Source organism: Hyla sarda, chromosome 1, assembly GCF_029499605.1.
Source record: "Hyla sarda isolate aHylSar1 chromosome 1, aHylSar1.hap1, whole genome shotgun sequence".
Lineage (NCBI taxonomy): Eukaryota > Metazoa > Chordata > Amphibia > Anura > Hylidae > Hyla > Hyla sarda.
Window position 1 is genome coordinate 170,066,438 of NC_079189.1, and position 24,457 is coordinate 170,090,894.

Below are 24,457 nucleotides of genomic sequence, written 5' to 3' on the forward strand. Positions count from 1 at the left end.
GTAAGACTGCATAAATGATCCTCGGATTGTTCATGTGGCTTTCTAAATTCATCATTGTTGGTTGCACACAGCTGATAAGGATGATTTTATTGGCAGCACAAAAGATGGGATTAGCCAATGAGCGTGCATGTTCTTGTTCTGATTTTACATGGGCCCATTATTGGGAACATGAATTTGCCCAATTATCATCCCATGTAAAGGGTCCTTTATGCAGCAGGCGCCAGTTTAGCACATGCATCCATGTCCCCTTTTCTCCTGGCTTGTATTCTTGCAGTTGCAGACAGACCTGTGTTTATCCCATTGATGCCTGCCGGGATTTCCACAATTGTGTACCACCAGAGGGATTAAATGACTAAAAAGGCTTTGTTCCAAATGATTTTCCATAGTGTTTGTATGTGTGGGAAAATGTTTGGAAAACTAAGCACATGATAGTTAAGGTCAGAGATAAATTCTTGATGTAACCACAATGAATTATGCATTATAATCACCAGGCCACAGCCTAGCACTGGCCTGGCACTACTGAATGTATGTTTAGAGAATGGTGTCTACGACTAAAATAACATTTAGGAAGAACATAATAGTCTGTGGGTGCAGGCAGCAACTGCATTGCCACTTGTTATACACTATGAGAGCGGAAAACAGTAATCATAGGGCATTTCAGGCATCACAATATGATGTAATTAGGTATAGAAATATATATTACAAAAAAAAAAATTATATATATATATATATATATATATATATATATATACATATCTCCAAACCAAAGAACAAAACAGTGGCACCGATACCAATAGCCCTCAAACCACGAGATGGATATACTCACTTAGGCAGGAGACCAGATAATACCATACACAGCGGTGCTAGGACAATTGAACAGAAGTCAGCAATAGGAATACTAAAGAAAAGGACAGGCGTCCTGCACTCACCGTGTAAGTTCTGGTCACTCGGCTCTCATCTCGGGCCGCTCCTCCGGCAGGGGTTTCAAGACAGCGTGGGGCGCTCAGAGGCGACTGCCGGCGGTTTCACGCAATGAATGCGCTTCATCTGGCCTTGGAGGACGAAAGCGCATTCATTGCGTGAAACCGCTGACAGTCGCCTATATATATATATATATATATATATATATATATATATATATATACATATATATATATAGTTGTGTTTAAGAAACATTACAGGAAATGACAGCCAACTTTTTGTTTATTTAAATTAAAGATGTATAAATGATGCATTTGGGGTAGCATGGTGGCTTAGGGGTTAGCACTGTTGTCTTGCAGCATTAGGGTTTGAAGTGAAGAGCAACCTCTGTATAAAGATTTTCTGCTACCCCGGTGTTTGCACAAGCGCCTAGCCATACTCCACAATTTCAGAGTGGGTAAAATAAAAATAAAAAAAGTATTTTTTAGCTGCCCAATTCCCTGCCTCAGCTGTTCCGACTCTCAACAGATCCCCACTTCCAAATTTTTTTTCTTCATTGATAGTGTATGCTGTACTAACACACTTTGATCAGTCATAACATTTAGACCAATTATAGGTGGCGTGAATAACATTTCCAGTCTCCTCACAATGGACCCTATAAAGAGGTCAGATATATCAGGCAGCAAGGACCCTATAAAGAGGTCAGATAAATCAGCCAACAACTGATCAATCAGAAGCCAACGTGTTGAAAGCAAGAAGAATGGGAAAGTGTAAGGCTAGCCCAGCGGGTTCAATCCAGTAGAAAAGCATTTGTAATAAAGTGAAAAAGTTACTCTGGAGATGAAAAGTCGACTTAATTCAAGTTATACAGATTTGTAAATTACTTTTATAAAAAACAAACAAAAAAAGAAACCCTCAAGCCTACCAGTACGTATCAGATGCTATATGACCTAGAGAAAGTTGTGTTGTTCTTCTCAATTCAACACGTTGCTCCCTGCTCTGGGAAGTTCCTGACATGGACATAGATGACAGCAGGGAACACCATGTTGGATTGGAAAAAAACAATTGAACACAACTTATATGTAATGGAAGCTTTTAACATTTTTAATAAATGTAACTTAATAAAACTATATACAGTAACCCCCCGACATGCGATGACCCCGACATATGATCAAATCGACATATGATGGCCTCTCAGAGGCCATCGCATGTCGATTCAAATAGGGCAAAAGGAGATAGTAAAAAAACAGCACTCAGAGAAAACGCAATGCTCTAAAGGTATAAGGTCAATATCAAAGTACCACTCACTTCACCAGGGGGGATATGGAAAAAGGAATTGAAGCCTTAATCCAAAAAAGACCCCCCTATCCACGATAGCTTCAATGTGGAAATCCTAAAATCCATACAGGGCACACCAGAATCCAATGGGTATATTCATATTCTTTAATCATGGTCATTTTAAACACCTTCTTTATAAGGCTTACCTATGTTTAAAATGACCTTTGAAAAGTGTTGCGATTAAAGAATATGAATATACCCATTGGATTCTGGTGTGCCCTATATGGATTTTAGGATTTCCACATTGAAGCTATCGTGGATAGGGGGGTCTTTTTTGGATTAAGGCTTCAATTCCTTTTTCCATATCCCCCCCTGGTGAAGTGAGTGGCACTTTGATATTGACCTTATACCTTTAGAGCAGGGGTGTCAAACTCAAATTCATCGGGGCCCGCATCAGCAGTTTGGTCACCCTCAAAGGGCCGGTTTTATCTGTAGGACCCCTCCCCCCCCCACATACCGTATATGCCGGCGTATAAGACGACTGGGTGTATAAGACGACCCCCAACTTTTACAGTTAAAATGTAGAGTTTGGGATATACTCACCATATAAGACTACCCCTCCTACCGCAATGTACAGTACCTTGTAGTTCCCCCCACATTAGGTAGGCAGCATGTTCCCCCACATTAGTAGACAGCTTGTTCCCCCACATTAGGTAGGCAGTATAGTTCCCCCACATTAGGTAGGCAGCATGTCCCCCCACATTAGTTGGCAGCATGTCCCCCCACATTAGGTTGGCAGTATAGTTCCCCCCACATTAGGTTGGCAGTATAGTTCCCCCCACATTAGGTTGGCAGTATAGTTCCCCCCACATTAGTTAGGCAGTATAGTCCCCCCCACATTAGGTAGGCAGTATAGTTCCCCCCACATTAGGTAGGCAACATGTTCCCCCACATTAGTTGCCAGCATTTCCCCCACATTAGGTAGGCAGCATGTTCCCCCACATTAGTTGGCAGCATGTCCCCCACATTAGGTTGGCAGTATAGTTCCCCCCACATTAGGTTGGCAGTATATTTCCCCCCACATGAGCTTGGCAGTATAGTTCCCCCCACATTAGGTTGGCAGTATAGTTCCCCCCATATTAGGTTGGCAGTATAGTTCCCCCCCCATTAGGTTGGCAGTATTGTTCCCCCCACATTAGGTAGGCAGTATATTTCCCCCCACATTAGGTAGGCAGCATGTTCCCCCACATTAGGTTGTCAGTATAGTTCCCCCCACATTAGGTAGGCAGTATAGTTCCCCCCACATTAGGTAGGCAGTATAGTTCCCCCACATTAGGTAGGCAGCATGTTCCCCCACATTAGGTTGGCAGTATAGTTGCCCCCACATTAGGTAGGCAGTATAGTTCCCCAACATTAGGTTGGCAGTATAGTTCCCCCCACATTAGGTAGGCAGCATATTCCCCCACATTAGTTGGCAGTATAGTTCCCCCCACATTAGGTTGGCAGTAATGTTCCCCCACATTAGTTGGCAGCATGTTCCCCCACATTAGGTTGGCAGTATAGTTCCCAACACATTGGGTAGGCAGCATGTTCCCCCACATTAGTTGGCAGTATAGTTCCCCCCACATTAGGTTGGCAGTAATGTTCCCCCACATTAGTTGGCAGCATGTTCCCCCCACATTAGGTAGGCAGCATGTTGTCCCACATTAGGTTGGCACTATAGTTCCCCCACATTAGATAGGCAGCATGATCCCCCACATTAGTTGGCAGTATAGTTCCCCCCACATTAGGTTGGCAGCACCCCCCACAGACATACAGCCTCCAGCCATATACAGTGTATGGCTGGAGGCTGTATGTCTGTGTGCTGCCCCCACTTTGATCCGGTCACCGCTCCTCCGGCCTGGGGTCACATCTACTGCTATGGCCTATGGACCATGGCAGTAGGTGCCAGGACCGGTCGAGCGGTGACCGGAACACTGAAGAAGATAACGCGCCACCGGTCACTTACCAGGGCCTGCGCGCGTCCTCCTGCGATGATCCTGCCGTCCTCCTGTTCCTCCCGCGTCTCTATGGTTGTACGCACGGGACATCACTGACGTACAACCATAGAGGCGGAGGACCAGAATGACCAAAGGAAGGATTGCCGCGCATGTGCTGAAGAGGCGGCTTTCTTTCTTTCTTTTTTTTTTTAAAGCGAGATTAAAGGTGAAGGCTGGCGGCCGGATTTGGGCCTCGGGCCGGGTGTTTGACACCCCTGCTTTAGAGCATTGTGTTTTCTCTGAGCGCTGGTTTTTTTCTATCTCCTTTTGCCCTATTTGAATTTCTCCACGGACCCAAATTTCATGGATCCGGAATACTGAGCGCCCTCCTTTAAATTGGATATATGAGAAGCATATGAAGTTCTGCTCATTGCACTATACGCTGATTCTGGCTCTCAGGTGTCTTGTGGGAACTCATCCATTCTGGGTGTAGTTTGCCGCATACACCGGGTGAGTTCATTTTATAGATATTTTTAAGGTGATTGGTGTTGGATATGAGCGCTATCTGGATTTTTCTCTGATATATCTATCTATCGCATGTCGATGTCAGCATCGACATACGATGCTTTTATATGTCGGGGCCATCGCATTAACTGCTATCCAACAGCGCAAAATGCTTAAGCTGCTGTCAGATAGCAGTTTAAGCATCCCGGACAGGTTCACTTACCTATCTCCACTGCTCCGGGTCCACTTCGCAATCCTCCAGCGTCTTCAGCATCTTCTTCGTGGTCCGGGCCTCGCTTTCCGGCGTCGTTATTACGTCGATGCGCACGCCGTCCCGGGGCAGCAACGTAATAATGTCAACAGAAAGCGAGGCCCGGACATCGGAGAAGATGCGGAAGAAGCCGGAGTATCCCGAAGAAGACGCCGGAGCAGCGGGACAGCATCGGGAGCCCCTGGGACAGCATCGGGAGCGGTGAGGACGCGGTCCGGAGCGGCGGGGACAGGTGAGTATTAAATGGACTTTTTACATTGCACGGATCCCTCAACATACGATGGATTCGACAAACGATGGGTCGTTTGGAACGAATTACCATCGTATGTTGAGGGACCACTGAACATTTCTGAGATATATATCTCAGAAGTTATATAGTTTTATTAAGTTACATTTATTAAAAATTTTAAAAGCTTCCATTACATATCAGTTGTGTACAAAACGATATAACTTTCTGAGATATATTTCTTTTTTTCCTCCAAAAGGCCCATTTTAAATGCTGGCTATGATAGAAAGATATTAGGACGCACATTACATTCGGCAGAACTGAACTTAGTAAAGAGTTGATTGTGTTACGACGAAGGCATTGAGTGTCGCTGAAACATCAGTCATTGTGACTCTCAGCACTTTCCTTTACCCTGTGAAGAGGGTCACCGTCCCACACAGTATTAGGCAAGTGATTTTAATATTATGGCTGATTAGTTCAAATGAGAAGACAGCACCCTACATTATTGTTCTCTGACAAGTCTGTAGTTTTGATCGGTAGGGGTATTCAGATCCCCACCGATTGCTAAAACAAGTCAGGAGAGGTTTCGGCTGATCCTTTCTCTCCTGCCTTGCTATTCTTGTCCTCTGTCAGGAGACAGATTCTATAGGAAATCTATGGAGTCTGTCTCCTGCAGCGAGGCAAGGAGAGAAGAGCCGTTCACTTCTTGCTTATTCTATAGATCAGTCAAGATTTGAAATGTCCCTCATTTTTTCAAAGTAGGGACACTTTAACAGAGTTATACAGGATAAGAAAAACTTGTCTGCCGCCTTCGAGAAGCAGAAAGGCTGATATGCTATAGCTGTTTCATAAGCATCAGACAAACTTTTTTATTACAGCTCAGCTGCAGTACTAGACTGTAGACACAACCTTTGGATAAAACTATAGAAGAAAGCAGCCATGTTTTTCTCATTCGGTACTTATCCTATTAATAATTGCATACTAGAGATGATGTAGATGTTTGAGTCCAATAAAATGTATAGTCTATCTACCCTTCTTTCATGGTCTTTTCTTAACAAAATAATGTATGAAATATTGTCTCACCGTTACTGCTCAGCTTTATGGAAAGTCACAAATTGTGTGGGCTTTGCTGAATCCTGATCCGAGAGAATCTTTTTTTTTTTTCCTAGTAAGAAAACCAATATAAGAATGATTGCAGTCAGCATATAATGAAATAACATTGATTGCCGGTGTCTAGAGAACATACCAGGGCAGCACTGTATCCCTGCTCACCCCATTAGTGCAGAACGTGAGGCTGATTTAGTGGGACAGCTACATCTTGTGGTCAGTGGAGCGTAATGCACTTGTGCTAGTGACTGCTCATAATAAACCTCAACGTAAATGAGATTGCTATGAAATGATATGGTCGGTGGTTTGTAAAATGATATCATGCCGTTCAGGACGCAGTCAAGGAGAAATGTTCCAGTATTTTATGTATTCTTTATACTATCGTTATTTCATCAATGCCAGCTGGGTGATGATTATGGAATAAAAATCTCATCACTTTGCTCTCTGTGTCTACGAGGATGGGTTTTTAAGCCGTACCTAACTACTCGTATCACAAGTGAACGATCCAGGGATAGGACTGATTACATTCTATTGTGTGCATGTGTATTTACTTTATCTGGGAATTCAGGGGAGATTTAGTAATATCTAAAGCATCTAAAAAATCTGTTTGGGATAGAGTGAAGACCACATAAACCACAAATTCTTCTGTGTGCTCTCAAGGTTGAGTCAGAGGATTTGAAGGTTCCTCTTTTTCAATTTGTGTTAACATAATGCTTTATGCTTTGTTGTTTAGCAGTTTTAGGGTTTGCTCAACCCTTCAGATACCGTATCCCTGCTGCTTCTGTGATTTTACCTTCCACTGACCTTCATGAAAAAGAAAATACTGAATTTAAAATAAATTGTCAAAGTCATAAAAGTATTAGCATAAATATTTCCCCAGGGTGTTTAACATGCAACATCACTGCTTATAAACTTAACATTCATTTTTGTATGTGGATTTTTCAAGCTTTTTTAAATGTTTTATTTATTCAACTGAACAATTACCTGCAAGCCATCTACAGGGTGCTTGTTTTGATCATCTGCTTGCCATCTAGGCCAGTCTGACCAAGTTAAAAGGAGATGCGTGAAGCAGTGGGTATGTGAGGGAAAACATTGACTACCAGTAGAGAAGATCTTTTACTCCATCAACAAGCATGAGCAGCTCCAACAGTTTCCTTGTTCACCATCCAGATACAGTTGGCACCTGCATTACACTTTCCTGTCACCTGCATTACACACCCCTGTCACCCCTGCATTACATAGATACATTATTAGGTGACCAAGGAGTGTTATACAGGGCTTTTAGGGCTCTAGACAGTGTTATTTACAAGTTTTGGAGCTATTGGTGAAGTACAGGTTTAAACAGAACTAGTTCAGTCAGAACCAGAACTTTTTTTGCCAGAGTCCAATGAATTGGCAGAACTCAACTTAGTAAAGAGTTGTTTGTGCTACGACGAAGGCATTGAGTGTCGCTGAAACATCAGTCATTGTTACTCTCAGCACTTTCCTTCACCCTGTGACCACAAAAAGACTGCTGCAGGTCTTCGAAGACTGGAGTTGAGTCTGAGCAAGAAAGGCAGACTCGGGATCCAAGCAGCCCCCTTTCACCTCCAGTGTAAGAGTATGTGGAGGTGGAAGGGGGCTGCTGAGAATCCCGAGTCTGTGGTCAGAATAGAGCGGTGGTCTCACGTGTGCACCCCTACTTAATTTATGGTCTGTGGGAGCTGCCGGAGATAACTGGTCCTGGTGGTGGAAGTCCTAATCCAAATTTAGCTGCTGAAGGTGTGTGCTTAAAAGCTGGCACCTGCCATGTAAGGATCAGGTTAAGGTTCAATGAGCCCAATCCATGCTTTTTTACTGCCACCATGACATAAATTTGGGGCAGTAAGGGGTTAAAGGAAAATCATTCAGGCAAATAAAAACCCCATGTTATTATACAGCATACTATGTTTTACCATATTTAACCCCTTAAGGACAATGGACGTACTCCTACGCCCCCGTTTCCTTAAGGACCGAGGACGTAGGAGTACGTCCTGTCCTTTCCCGGCCCCCTGCCGCTAGCCGGAGGGGAGCCGGTGCCCGATGCCTGCTGAAATCGTTCAGCAGGCATCGCGGCATATCGCCCAGGGGGGTCATTATGCCCCCCCATGTCGGCGATGGCCGCAGATCGCTGGACAATTCAGTCCAGCGATCTGCGGCGATTCCGGGTCAATCGGGTCTCCAGTGAGAGACGGCCCCGAACAGCCATAGCCAGCAGGGGTGAGGTGGCACTGGTGCCACCTCACGATCGCCCTGATTCGTCGGCCGGATTACCGGCCGACGAATCAGGGCGCCTGCTGCGGGTGTCACTCCCGCACCCGCTCCGCCCCTCTTCCGGAGGACGTGAGTGGGTGCGGGACGTGCACCCCTGGTGCTGGGGACCCCGATCCCCGGCGTTAATGTTGGGATCGGGGCCCCAGGAGCCACGACGGCGCCGGCGGCGGGACTGACCTGTGCGGCGATCAAGCAGCAGCAGGAGGTGAGTGACAGCCTCCTGCTGTTGCTTAGCAACAGCTCCCAGCATGCAAAAAGGGCATGCTGGGAGCTGTAGTTATGCAACAGGAGGAGGCAGACCACCACAACTCCCAGCATGCACTTATGGGCATGCTGGGACTTATGGTTTTGCAACAGCTGGAGGCACATTCTTTCTATGGAAAAATGTACCTTCAGCTGTTGTGTAACTACAACTCCCAGCTTGCACAAACAGCTTAAGTGCATGCTGGGAGTTGTAGTGGTGCATCTGGTGGTTGCATAACTACAACTCCCAGCATGCCCGTTGGCTGTCGGTGACTGCTGAGAGTTGTAGTTTTGCAACAGCTGAAGGCACACTGAGTTAAGTAGCAAACCAGTGTGTCTCCAGCTGTTGCATAACTACAATCCCCAGCATCCCCAGCCAAAGTAGTATGCCTCCCGCTGTTGCATAACTACAACACCCAGCATGCCCTTCCGCTGTCCGTACATGCTGGGGGTTGTAGCTTTTTCAACAGCTGAAGGCACACTGGTTGCAAAAGACTGAGTTTGTTGCCAAACTCGGTGTTTCACAACCTCTGTGTCTCCAGCTGTTGCAAAACTACAACTCCCAGCATGCACTGATAGACCGTACATGCTGGGAGTTGTAGTTTTGCAACACCTGGATGTTCCCCCCCCCCCCCCAATGTGAATGTACAGGGTACACTCACATGGGCGGAGGATTACAGTAAGTATCCGGTTGCAAGTTTGAGCTGAGGCAAATTTTCTGCCGCTGCTCAAACTGCCAGCGAGAAACTACTGTGAACCCCCGCCCGTGCGACTGTACCCTAAAAACACTACACTACACTAACACAAAAAATAAAATAAAAAGTAAAAAACACTACATATACACATACCCCTACACAGCCCCCCTCCCCTCCCCAATAAAAATGAAAAACGTCTGGTACGCCACTGTTTCCAAAACGGAGCCTCCAGCTGTTGCAAAACAACTACTCCAAGTATTACAAGATAGCCACTGACTGTCCAGGCATGCTGGGACTTTTACAACAGCTGGAGGCACCCTATTTGGGAATCACTGGCGTAGAATACCCCTATGTCCACCCCTATGCAATCCCTAATTCAGGCCTCAAATGCGCATGGCGCTCTCACTTTGGAGCCCTGTCGTATTTCAAGGCAACAGTTTAGGGTCACATATGGGGTATCGCCGTACTCGGGAGAAATTGTGTTACAAATTATGGGGGGGTATTTTCTGCTATTACCCTTTTTAAAAATCTAAAATTTTGGGGAAACCAACATTTTAGGTAAAATTTTTTTTTTTTTTTTACATATGCAAAAGTTGTGAATCACCTGTGGGGTATTAAGGTTCACATTACCCCTTGTTACGTTCCCCGAGGGGTCTAGTTTCCAAAATGGTATGCCATGTGTTTTTTTTTTGCTGTCCTGGCACCATAGGGGCTTCCTAAATGCGGCATGCCCCCAGAGCAAAATTTGCTTTCAAAAAGCCAAATGTGACTCCTTCTCTTCTGAGACCTGTAGTGCGCCAGCAGAGCACTTCTCTCCCCCATATGGGGTGTTTTCTGAATCGGGAGAAATTGGGCTTCAAATTTTGGGGGGTATTTTCTGCTATTACCCTTTTTAAAAATGTAAAAATTTTGGGAAACCAAGCATTTTAGGTAAAAAAAAAAAAATTTTTTTAACATATGCAAAAGTCGTGAAACACCTGTAGGGTATTAAGGTTCACTTTACCCCTTTTTACGTTCCCCGAGGGGTCTGGTTTCCAAAATGGTATGCCATGTGTTTTTTTTTTGCGGTTCTGGCACCATAGGGGCTTCCTAAATGCGGCATGCCCCCAGAGCAAAATTTGCTTTCAAAAAGCCAAATGTGACTCCTTCTCTTCTGAGACCTGTAGTGCGCCAGCAGAGCACTTCTCACCCCCATATGGGGTGTTTTCTGAAGCGGGAGAAATTGGGCTTCAAATTTTGGGGGGTATTTTCTGCTATTACCCTTTTTAAAAATGTAAAAATTTTGGGAAACCAAGCATTTTAGGTAAATTTTTTTTTTTTTTTTAACAGATGCAAAAGTCGTGAAACACCTGTAGGGTATTAAGGTTCACTTTACCCCTTTTTATGTTCCCCGAGGGGTCTGGTTTCCAAAATGGTATGCCATGTGGTTTTTTTTTGCGGTTCTGGCACCATAGGGGCTTCCTAAATGCGGCATGCCCCCAGAGCAAAATTTGCTTTCAAAAAGCCAAATGTGACTCCTTCTCTTCTGAGACCTGTAGTGCGCCAGCAGAGCACTTTTCACCCCCATATGGGGTGTTTTCTGAATCGGGAGAAATTGGGCTTCAAATTTTGGGGGGTATTTTCTGCTATTATCCTTTTTAAAAATGTAACATTTTTGGGAAACCAAGCATTTTAGGTAAAACATTTATTTTTATTTTTTACATATGCAAAAGTCGTGAATCACCTGTGGGGTATTAAGGTTCACTTTACCCCTTGTTACGTTCCCTGAGGGGTCTAGTTTCCAAAATGGTATGCCATGTGGTTTTTTTTTTTCTGTCCTGGCACCATAGGGGCTTCCTAAAGGTGACATGCCCCCCAAAAACCATTTGTCGCTCCTTCCCTTCTGAGCCCTCTACTGCGCCCGCTGAACAATTAACATAGACATATGAGGTATGTGCTTACTCGAGAGAAATTGGGCTACAAATACAAGTAAAAATTTTCTCCTTTTTACCCCTTGCAAAAATTCAAAAATTGGGTTTACAAGAACATGCGAGTGTAAAAAATGAAGATTGTGAATTTTCTCCTTCACTTTTCTGCTATTCCTGTGAAACACCTAAAGGGTTAATACACTTATTGAATGTCATTTTGAATACTTTGGGGGGTGTAGTTTTTATAATGGGGTCATTTATGGGGTATTTCTAATATGAAGACCCTTCAAATCCACTTCAAACCTGAACTGGTCCATGAAAAATAGCGAGTTTGAAAATTTTGTGAAAAATTTCCAAATTGCTGCTGAACTTTGAAGCCCTCTGGTGTCTTCAAAAAGTAAAAACTCATAAATTTTATGATGCAAACATAAAGTAGACATATTGTATATGTGAACCCAAAAATGTTTTATTTTGAATATCCATTTTCCTTACAATCAGAGAGCTTCAAAGTTAGAAAAATGCAAAATTTTCATTTTTTTCATCAAATTTTGGGATTTTTCACCAAGAAAGGATGCAAGTTACCATAAAATTTTACCACTAAGTTAAAGTAGAATATGTCACGAAAAAACAATCTCGGAATCAGAATGATAACTAAAAGCATTCCAGAGTTATTAATGTTTAAAGTGACAGTGGTCAGAATTGCAAAAAACGCTCTGGTCCTTAAGGTGTAAAATGGCCTGGTCCTTAAGGGGTTAAAAGCATTCAGGGATCCTAGGCTGAAAGTGTGTGAATTGCGTTCATTTTTAATTAACACCACCATTACTTAACCCCAGACTGCTGACTGTTGCTCTGATGCTGCTCCTTACTGGCCACTTCTATTGCTATCGACTACTGCCCACACTGAAAGATTGGACTATCTGTACACACACTCAGTGTCTGCATTGCCTCAGCTGCTGTACACTTCACAGACTGTGCCCTGAAGCCTGCCAGCATCAAGATGTAGTAGCAGTGGTGCCGGCAACATTGTTCTGAGTTAGCTCTCCATCAAGAACAGCCGTTAAAGTATCTTTTTGTGACTTTAACTCCGTTCTCAAGACGGGGCACAGTGGTCAACAATGGGTCCCGACGGTTCCCATTTACTATTAAGGGGGGCCATCAGGTGCCATTGTTTTTTTTATGGGAATAGCGGGAGAAAAAGATGGCACAAACAGTATTTTTTCTCCCGCTATTCTCCCCAGCTCCCCGACACTGCTGTGTGCTAAAGAAGCCTTACGCTGTGAACAGGGGCTGAATGGCTGTCCACACATCCCAAGTGGGGAGTGTAAGGGATAAGCTTTGCAGCACCTCATTTATCTATTGGTGTACAGCAGGTCTTCTCTGCTCTGCCACCTGTCACTACTCTTCAGCTGCTCGTCCACTTACTTCAGGGCTCAAGTCCTGCAGGAACGCGTGGGAACTGAGTTCCTGCACTTTTTCAACAGCATGAACACCGTCCCATTAGCAGGACATGCCCTTGAGTGGAAATCTTGGGTGAGTTCCCACACCTTTTTTCCCCAAGACTTGACCCCTGACTTACTTCCATTAGCATAAAGCAGAATAGAAATAGTGATGCAGGTGCCCACATGAAGATTAAGCATTAGAGAATATCAAGTAACATCCTCATTAATGTCAGGACCCAAGGTTATCAGCAGAACATTGCCCAGAGCACCACACTACCTCCACTGACTTGCCATTCTCCAAAAGTGCATCTTGCACCTTATCCACAGAAAGAAATGAACAGTCTCCTGGTTAATCACATCAAAGAAATCAGATCAGGCCACTTTCTATTGCTTGATAGTCCAGTTCTGATGCCCCTGTGCCATTGTAGACCATTTCAGTGGACAAGGTTCAGCATGACCTTGTCAAGGTTCAGCCTGACCCCTAGACACCCCTATCACTCTGACTCCCTAGACATCTTATTCCCTATGCTAAGGATAAGGGATAAGATGTCTGATCATGAGGGTCCTGAAGCTGGGAACCCCCCCCCCCCCCGATCTCCCTGCTGCACCCGGCTTTCGTTTAGAACATCAGGTGCAGCACTGGAGGCTCGGGAAATCAAGGCCATGCCCCTCAATGCAAGTCTATGGGAGGGGACGTGACGGATGGTGCGCCCTCCCAAATAGACTTGCATTGAGGGGGCGTGGCCATGACATCATAAGAGGATGTGATTGTGATGTCACGAGCCTCCACCCTGCATCGACAATCATCCGGCACGTAGCGAAGTTCGCTCCATGCACCAAGTGACTGGAGTGCCGCAGCCAAGATTGTGGGGTCCCCTGCAGCGGGACCCCTACAATCAGACATCTTTTCCCCTATCTTTTGGATATGGGGGGAGATGTCTAGTGCTGGAGTACCCCTTTAAGTTCTTATGTGGAATAGGATCAGACGGGTTAGCCCATTCCTCATGCACATTATTGAGCCTTGGACTCCCCAGACCCTGTAACGGGTTCACTGGCTATCCATCCTTGGACCACTTTTCATAGGTACCCCTATTAACCCCTCCATACTGGAACAGCCCAAATAAGCTGTCCTTTAGGGGATGTTCTGATCCAGCCATCACAATTCAGCTCTTGTCGCTCAGTCACTCTGATCCTTACACTTGGCCAATTTTCCTGCTTCTAATGTGTCAGCTTTAGGAACCTATTGTCCACTATCTGCCTGCTATATCCCACCCCTTGACAGTGACCATTGTAACAAAATAATCAATGTTATTTCCTTCAACTACTTTTATCACTCTCCACAGGTTTGCTAGGAGTTAACCTACCCTTGACATATCAGATGTAACACTTATCACAAGCCAGAAAGCATATCCTGAGAAGACCACTTTTCCATTTTGTTCCTGGATTGCCTCTGCTTTCCTTTATGACATTTGGCAATAAGGTCAGGATTACTTTTGATGATGTTTAACTTTTTGGTCATACGGTTTGAATTACTTGAGATTATTTTTTAAAGCTTTTGGCCATTGAACCTGGATTACTTTTGATGGTTTTTATAGCATTTGGCAATAGAGTGTGGATTACTTTTTGTGGTATTTATTGTATTTACTTTTACTGCTGTCACTGGATTACATTTTGTGGTATTACTTTTAATGTTAAATGAAGGCTATCAACTGTAGTTTATCTAGAGGAACCTTAAGGAAGCAAATAATAATCCAAGGATGTATGGCACAAGGAGAATTATAAGTAATACCAAGTTAGCTGTGCATTTACAGTAAGTCATTTCTCCTGACTCTCTCTCTCTCCTACTTAAAATAAAAAATGTTGTCAACTGTATAGCTATAAATCAACTTACAGTAAATGATAATGTGGTGTCCCAGCACCAATAGCTATCCTGTGCAGGGGCGGACACAGACAGCAGAGGGCCCCTGTGCAAAGAATGTGCCTGGGCCCCCCCCCCCCCAGCACTGTGCCCCCTCATGTACCTAGACCCCACCGGAGTGCCTCCACTTACCCCGCCCGTGTAGTGTCGCCACTTGCCTTGTCCACCACAGGTGGATGGAACGGCTCCTGAGGTGGGCTCCGGGTGGCCCCTGTCCCTCTCAGTGTGCGGACCAGGCCCCATGAGTACTCCCCCGGGTCAGCCTGACCCGTATCTAGCTGGAAGGCAGAGGGCAGTGCTCCCCTTTACACTCGCACCCCTTGACTTAGCACGACACCCCTTGGCACCCCCTGGTTCCTTGGCTCCTTAGTAATAGAAGTGACTTACAGGCAGGGCCAGACTGGGACCAAAAATAGGCCCAGGCATTTTAAAATAAACAGCCCATTTTTATAGTGGGGGTCTGACTCATGGGACCCCCACCAATCACCTTGGTTCAAGTGGCGCCCCAGATGTTGGAAAGCTGCAACTCCCATCATGTCTGAAGTGACTACAGCTGATGGGATAGTGAGGAGACTACACAATGATATCAGTGACTACAGCTGATGGGACAGTCAGGAGACTACACAATGATATCAGTGACCTGAGTGATGTCTTCTCTGTTGTCTTTACTTTTCTTCTTCCTCTGGTCCAGACACCAGGATTACTTCCATCTTCTCTGCAGAGTCTGACACCTGGACATCATTGGTTCCTTAATTTGTCAGTAGATCCTCATCCTCTGTATGATGACAATAATCGTTATAACTTTGCCAAATACTGTACCCCCTGAATATAATACTGCCAACCACTGTACCCCCTGAATATAATACTGCCAAATACTGTACCAACCACTGAATCATCCCATACACCCCACGCACTCCATCCTCAGTCTCCTCATCAGCCCATATACCCCACGCACCCTATCCTCAGTCTCCTCATCACCCCATGCACCCCATCCTCAGTCTCCTCATCACCCCATGCACCCCATCCTCAGTCTCCTCATCACCCCATGCACCCCATCCTCAGTCTCCTCATCACCCCATGCACCCCATCCTCAGTCTCCTCATCACCCCATGCACCCCATCCTCAGTCTCCTCATCACCCCATGCACCCCATCCTCAGTCTCCTCATCACCCCATGCACCCCATCCTCAGTCTCCTCATCACCCCATCCTCAGTCTCCTCATTACCCCATGCACCCCATCCTCAGTCTCCTCATCACCCCATGCACTCCATCCTCAGTCTCCTCATCACCCCATGCACCCCATCCTCAGTCTCCTCATCACCCCATGCACCCCATCCTCAGTCTCCTCATCACCCCATGCACCCCATCCTCAGTCTCCTCATCACCCCATACACCCCACGCACCCCATCCTCAGTCTCCTCATCACCCCATACACCCCACGCACTCCATCCTCAGTCTCCTCATACACACATACACTGCCACTATATAGACACACACTGCCATCATACACACATATACAGCCACTATATACACATACACTGCCACTATATATACACACACTGCCATCATACACACATACACTGCCACTATATACACACACTGCCATCATATACACATATACAGCCACTATATACACATACACTGCCACTATATATACACACACTGCCATCATACACACATATACAGCCACTATATACACATACACTGCCACTATATACACACACACTGCCATCATACACACATATACAGCCACTATATACACATACACTGCCACTATATACACACACTGCCATCATATACACATATACAGCCACTATATACACATACACTGCCACTATATATACACACACTGCCATCATACACACATATACAGCCACTATATACACATACACTGCCACTATATAGACACACACTGCCATCATACACACATATACAGCCACTATATACACATACACTGCCACTATATATACACACACTGCCATCATACACACATATACAGCCACTATATACACATACACTGCCACTATATAGACACACACTGCCATCATACACACATATACAGCCACTATATACACATACACTGCCACTATATATACACACACTGCCATCATACACACATATACAGCCACTATATACACATACACTGCCACTATATAGACACACACTGCCATCATACACACATGGCCATAAATAAATACACTGCCTCTATATACACACACTGCCCCTGTATACACACATGGCCATCATACACACACACACACACAACTTCTATATACACATACACAGCTTCTATATAAACATACACAGCTTCTATATACACATATACAGCTTCTATATAAACATACACAGCTTCTATATACACATATACAGCTTCTATATAAACATACACAGCTGCTTTATACACACACTGCCCCTTTATACACACACAGCCATCACACACACACTCTGCCCCCATACAAGTAAGTACCTGTGTGCAGTGTAATCTGCTGCTTCGCTCCTCTATTGCAGGAACTGGGCAGGAAGAGGAGGGACACGTGAGCTGACGTCACTGGTCAGCTGCTACTATCAGGCCCTGCTGGTAACTGAGAGCCGCGCACAGGCATGTCTCATACCAACTGCAGCCCCTGACATTTTAAAGTGACAGAGTGCTGCCCTCCGGACGGCGCCCCCTCTCACTCCAGCCCCCGCTGGCCAGTCTGGGCAACAGACAGAGCAGGGCTGGAACATAAGAAAAAAGAATGTGATGTAGTCAGTCAGTGTACAGTGAGGCGCTCCCCCCCCCCCCCCAACCGTCAGTGAGTGACAGTCACTCACTGACTCGCAAGAAAGAGTGTTGGGGCCAGTCGGGCCTCCCTGAGGGTCCGGACCCTTACGGGGGTACTGGTTGTACCCCCCCGATGACGGCCCTGCCTGTCCGTCTCGCCCGGCCGGTTTAAAGGTAAATTACTGCTGTCAGCGGCAGGTCCGGGACCTGTTGCTGCAGCATTTAGTATGAAGTACTGGCAGGGGGCCCTGCAGGGGCCCAGACTGTGAGGCCCATGCTGTGTGACCTGGGCCATTAGATGGGCCCCCTAACACGCTGGGCCCCTGTGCAGCCGAACCGGCTGAACAAGTGATATGTCCGCCCCTGATCCTGTGCCTTTGGACTGTCTTGGGCAGCTTGGCAGAACAAGGTGATGGGCTCAATAGAGATTTATAGTCATATCCATTATGTTTATATCTTATTGCAAAATAATATTTTTCGTAATTGTAGTGTTGTTATATGTATATATGTTTTTCTGTATTACTGTACCCTTACATGAGAGCAGTGAACCCCATGTGACCCTGCCAATGGGAACCCCTTAAGTCTCCCCTATATAGTGTAGTAGTTGGAGGAGTTGCCTCAGTGGAGTTGTTTCTAGTAAGCTGAGCCCCAGTTAGGTTCAGGTATATGTGCTATGTGCTCTGAGGAGAGGCCTAGCTCAAATGTAATCTCTCTGGTCATCCTACAAGGATACTCGCATAGTGAAAGTTCCTGCCTCTGCAAAGAAGGCTTCAGTACCTTTACAGGACCCTACCTACCAGGATTCATCCTTCCATCTAACAAGTCAGTATCAATCTGTTTGGTGAAAGCACCACAAGTCCCAGTAAGGCAACAGGGCTCCCAAGGGGTTACACTGTACTCCATCACCTAAAGCCAGATGTATGTGCATTACCATCTGCACCCACCTCAGTAAAGACAGTTATCCGTAACCTGACATGAATGTGTTCATTTACTCCTTGTTTGGCCCAGAAAAAGCTGTCCCAAACCTCGGTCCATGTATAGGATCACACAGTAATCAGGTATTCTTACTAACACCCCTGTTAGCTTAGAAATACTCATTATTAGTACATTGGGGGAGATTTATCAAAGGATTTAGACTGTTTTTTCCTGTCTAAATTTGTCGCACAGAAAGTCGCAGTCTAAATATGTGCGACTTTTCTGCGACTTTTGCTGTAGAGGATTTTTAGAACATGATGCATGCAAGTCTATTTTAGATGGAAATGCATTGGAAAATGCATTGGTGCTGAATTTATCAAGTGCGACTTTTGTGCGACAAGTCACATCTGCCCAAAATACACTGAAATGTCAGACCATGTTGGAGCAGGTCTAAATGCAGTTTAAGCTGTAGACCCTGAAGTCTGAGCACAGAATTTATCAAGGGCTGTGAGACCTTTGATAAATTAGGAGCACAATAGACAGGAGACTACCACATACGCTGGTCTATAAGCATACCCAGAATAGACTAGATTAGTAAATGTCCCCCATTGTTCCTAGAAATTACTTACTTACCAATAGATCAGCTCCTAAATTGGTTGCCTTATAAAAACAAAAGTGTATACATAATAGAATATCTATGAATAATACAGTACATGGTACCAACTTTTAACAAAGGCTCCATTTAGTTCTCCCACTTAGTAATTATTTCCCTTAGTGCCCCATACTCAGAATGAATGCCCCTTATACCCCTATTTTCAGCTACAGTGCAGCCTTAGTGTCCTCAATCACCAATGGTTCCCTCTTAATGCCTCATTCTATATTAATGCCTGTTTGTGCCCACCACTTAGTAAGGATGCCCCTTAGTTTTTTTGGTAATTGCGATCCCATATTGAACATGCTTCCACACCTCTGATCCTTAGTATGGACTTGTATTTTTCTTTATTTATATAACATTACTAATAGTTGCCACCTTCTGTGCTAGATTATGTTTCCATTCTGTGAAGAGTTTCAGAAATGGATTGGGATTTAATGCCAAGCCAGAATTCTTCCCAGAACAAATGAGGGCCCATCTGCAGATAGCTGTTTATTGATCGTTCAGCCATTACAATTCATAAATAAATTACAATCACACAAAGCATGACAGTACAACACGCAGCAAAGGTTCCCTAAGCTATACATTGCACAGCATGCTACTCTAACACTCTGCTCAATCCTGTAAGGGAAAAGCATTAAGGGGCATGGGCTATGGGGCGGGGCGGTTTCGGGGTGTTGCCTCTTGTCGGTGCCTACGCAAAAGGGGTAAGTATTCTCCTTGCAGAGAGACACCATTTCTGGTGTGTGGAGATTCAAAGACAATTAGCACTCCACTAGGCAATCCCAATAGGTGACAGGCCTCATGCCAGCCAAGCCAGAACACCCTGTTGTGTACTGACGAGGCCATTAGCACTCCACTAGGTATTCTGGGAAAAGAAAGCCCAAAATAACATTGTCTGCAGATGGATCCTCTTTCCTTCTGGGGATTATTCTGGCTTGGTATTAAATCCCAATCAGTTTCTGACTCCATAACTGGAGCTAAAAGCTGATGTTTAGGGAATGCTACATATGAAGGTGGTATGATTGAGCTGATTTGCATATTCCTTTTCCCAGAATGCCTAGTGGAGTGCTGATGGCCTAAGAATCTCCACACACCATAAAAATAATAATAATAATTATATACAGTACAGACCAAAAAATTGGACACACCTTCTCATTCAAAGAGTTTTCTTTATTTTCATGACTTTGAAAATTGTAGATTCACACTGAAGGCATCAAAACTATGAATTAACACATGTGGAATTATAGACATAACAGAAAAGTGTGAAACAACTGAAAATATGTCATATTCTAGGTGGAAAGTGTCCCCAAGTGCAGTCACAAAAACCATCAAGAGCTACAAAGAAACTGGCTCACATACGGAGCACCCCAGGAAAGGAAGACCTCTGCTGCGGAGAATAAGTTCATCCGAGTCACCAGCCTCAGAAATCGCAGGTTAACAGCAGCTCAGATTAGAGACCAGGTCAATGCCACACAGAGTTCTAGCAGCAGACACATCTCTAGAACAACTGTTAAGAGGAGACTGTGTGAATCAGGCCTTAATGGTAGAATATCTGCTAGGAAACCACTGCTAAGGGCAGGCAACAAGCAGAAGAGACTTGTTTGGGCTAAAGAACACAAGGAATGGACATTAGACCAGTGGAAATCTGTGCTTTGGTCTGATGAGTCCAAATTTGAGATCTTTGGTTCCAACCACCGTGTCTTTGTGAGACACAGTAAAGGTGAATGGATGGACTCTACATGCCTGGTTCCCACCGTGAAGTATGGAGGAGGTGTGATGGTGACACTGTTGGGGATTTATTCAAAATTGAAGGCATACTGAACCAGCATGGCTACCACAGCATCTTGCAGCGGCATGCTATTCCATCCGGTTTGCGTTCAGTTGGACCATCATTTATTTTTCAACAGGACAATGACCCCAAACACACCTCCAGGCTGTGTAAGGGCTATTTGAAGGAGAGTGAAGGAGAGTGATGGGGTGCTGCTCCAGATGACCTGGCCTCTACAGTCACCAGACCTGAACCCAATGAAGGCAAAAGTGCCAACAAGTGCTAAGCATCTCTGGGAACTCCTTCAAGACTGTTGGAAGACCATTTCAGGTGACTACCTCTTGAAGCTCATCAAGAGAATGCCAAGAGTGTGCAAAGCAGTAATCAAAGCAAAAGGTGGCTACTTTGAACAACCTAGAATATGACATATCTTAAGTTGTTTTACACTTTATGTTAAGTCTGTAATTCCACATGTGTTAATTCATAGTTTTGATGCCTTCAGTGTGAATCTACCATTTTCATAGTCATGAAAATATAGAAAACTCTTTGAATGAGAAGGTGTGTCCAAACTTTTGGTCTGTACTGTACATACAGAGTGTGTATATATATATATATATATATATATATATATATATATATATATATATGTGTGTGTGTGTGTGTGTGTGTTTCTTTTAGATTTTTTTAACCTGTTTTTACACTCATTTGCCATTTAAAAGGGTATTCCAGGATTTGTTTTATTTGACGGGGCTACAGGGGCTGCAAAGTGTAGTAAATAATTTAGTGTCTTTGCCTGTATTTGATGGATAGTCAATTCTTATGCAATCTCATTTTTAACACCATATAAAATGAGTGCCATCTAAGGGTTTCCCAGGTTGTAGTACGGCCCAAGACATAACATCACTAGTTAGGTGTTGAAAAGTAGCCTGAGCTTCAACGGGTAGAGCGCCGGCTGGGTGGAGCGACCGCTGGGTGGGGTGTGGGGGGTATCATTCTTCACAGGGCTACAACTGTACTGCAATGAGTGGGGTGGCTGATGTGTGGGAGGGAGAAAAGTGTCCTCATGCTTACAAACAAGGGATCCTGGGACTTGTAGTTGGAGGGAGGGAACTACAACAGGAAATAGCCATTTCACAAAAAGAAAGCAGCATTATGGTGGACTCACAACACAGCCATTTAGCACCAAGACAAGCACATATCCTTTCTCAGCATGTCCATTACTGTCCAGCAGGTAAGTACTAAAGTCACCTTATGGTATATAACCAGTTTAATACAATTAAATGCTTCTTTAATGCAGTTATTGTGAAAGGCCTAAACAAGTTGGCTTGCTATGGTGCCAATAACAATAGGTTATAGTTAAGGACAAGAACCACAATGTTACGCCGAGCGCTTCGGGTCCCTGCTCCTCCCCGGAGCGGTCACGGCGTCTCTCTCCCTGCAGCGCCCCGGTCAGACCCGCTGACCGGGAGCGCTGCACTGACATTGCCAGCGGGGATGCGATTCGCATCCCAAGTCACTTACTCGTCCCGGTCCCCGGCTGTCATGTGCTGGCGCGCGCGGCTCCGCTCTCTAGGGCGCGCGCGCGCCAGCTCTCTGAGACTTAAAGGGCCAGTGCACCAATGATTGGTGCCTGGCCCAATTAGCCTAATTAGCTTCCACCTGCTCCCTGGCTATAATACCTCACTTCCCCTGCACTCCCTTGCCGGATCTTGTTGCCTTGTGCCAGTGAAAGCGTTTAGTGTTGTCCAAGCCTGTGTTACCAGATCTCCTGCTATCCATATTGACTACGAACCTTGCCGCCTGCCCCTACCTTCTGCTACGTCTGACCTTGCCTCTGCCTAGTCCTTCTGTCCCACACCTTCTCAGCAGTCAGTGAGGTTGAGCCATTGCTAGTGGATACGACCTGGTTGCAACCGCCGCTGCAAGACCATCCCGCTTTGCGGCGGGCTCTGGTGAACACCAGTAGCAACTTAGAACCGGTCCACCGACACGGTCCACACCAATCCCTCGCTGACACAGTGGATCCACAACCTGTAAGCCGAATCGTGACAGTAGATCCGGCCATGGATCCCGCTGAGGTGCCGCTGCCAAGTCTCGCTGACCTTACCACGGTGGTCGCTCAGCAATCGCAGCAAATTGCCCAACAAGGACAGCAGCTGTCGCAGTTGACCGCCACGTTACAACAACTTCTGCCACTGCTACAGCAGCAACCATCTCCTCCACCAGCTCCTGCACCTCCTCCGCAGCGAGTGGCCGCTCCTAGCCTCCGCTTGTCCCTGCCGGACAAATTTGATGGGGACTCTAGACTCTGCCGTGGATTTTTGTCTCAATGTTCCCTGCATATGGAGATGTTGTCGGACCTATTTCCTACAGAACGGTCTAAGGTGGCGTTCGTAGTGAGCCTGCTTTATGGAAAGGCCTTGTCTTGGGCCACACCGCTCTGGGACCGCAATGATCCTGCCACAGTCCAGTCCTTCTTCGCTGAAGTCCGTAGTGTCTTCGAGGAACCAGCCCGAGCTTCTTCTGCCGAGACTGCCCTGCTGAACCTGGTCCAGGGTAATTCTTCAGTAGGCGAGTACGCCATCCAATTTCGTACTCTCGCTTCCGAATTATCTTGGAATAAAGAGGCTCTCTGCGCGACCTTTAAAAAAGGCCGCACGAGAGATTCCTGCCAACCTGCAAGAACTTATCCATTTGGCCACCCGCATTGACATGCGTTTTTCTGAGAGACACCAGGAGCTCCGCCAGGAAAAAGACCTAGATCTCTGGGCACCTCTCCCACAGTATCCTTTGCAATCTACGCCTGTGCCTCCCGCCGAGGAGGCCATGCAAGTGGATCGGTCTCGCCTGACCCAGGAAGAGAGGAATCGCCGTAGGGAAGAAAATCTTTGTCTGTACTGTGCCAGTACCGAACATTTCTTGGTGGATTGCCCTATTCGTCCTCCACGTCTAGGAAACGCACGCACGCACCTAGCTCACGTGGGTGTGGCCTCTCTTGGTACAAAGTCTGCTTCTCCACGTCTCACTGTGCCCGTGCGGATTTCTCCTTCTGCCAACTCCTCCCTCTCAGCCGTGGCCTGCTTGGACTCTGGTGCCTCTGGGAATTTTATTCTGGATTCTTTGGTGAATCAGTTCTGCATCCCGGTGACCCGTCTCGTCAAGCCGCTCTACATTTCCGCGGTCAACGGAGTTAGATTGGATTGCACCGTGCGTTACCGCACAAAACCCCTCTTAATGTGCATTGGACCCCATCACGAAAAGATTGAATTTTTCGTCCTTCCCAACTGCACCTCTGAAGTCCTCCTCGGTCTGCCATGGCTCCAGCTTCATTCTCCCACCCTTGACTGGACCACCGGGGAGATCAAGAACTGGGGCTCTGCTTGCCACAAGAAATGCCTCTCCTCCCCTCCCAGTCCCGTCAGGCAAGCCTCAGTGCCTCCTCCTACACCTGGTCCCCCCAAGGCTTATCAGGACTGTGCCTTGCCTCCTCATGGCCCCCGTCCTGGTGACACCCTGCCCCGTGCCAAGCTTCACCCTCTGCCCTCCCTCCCCATTCCCACTCGTGCTGTACTGCC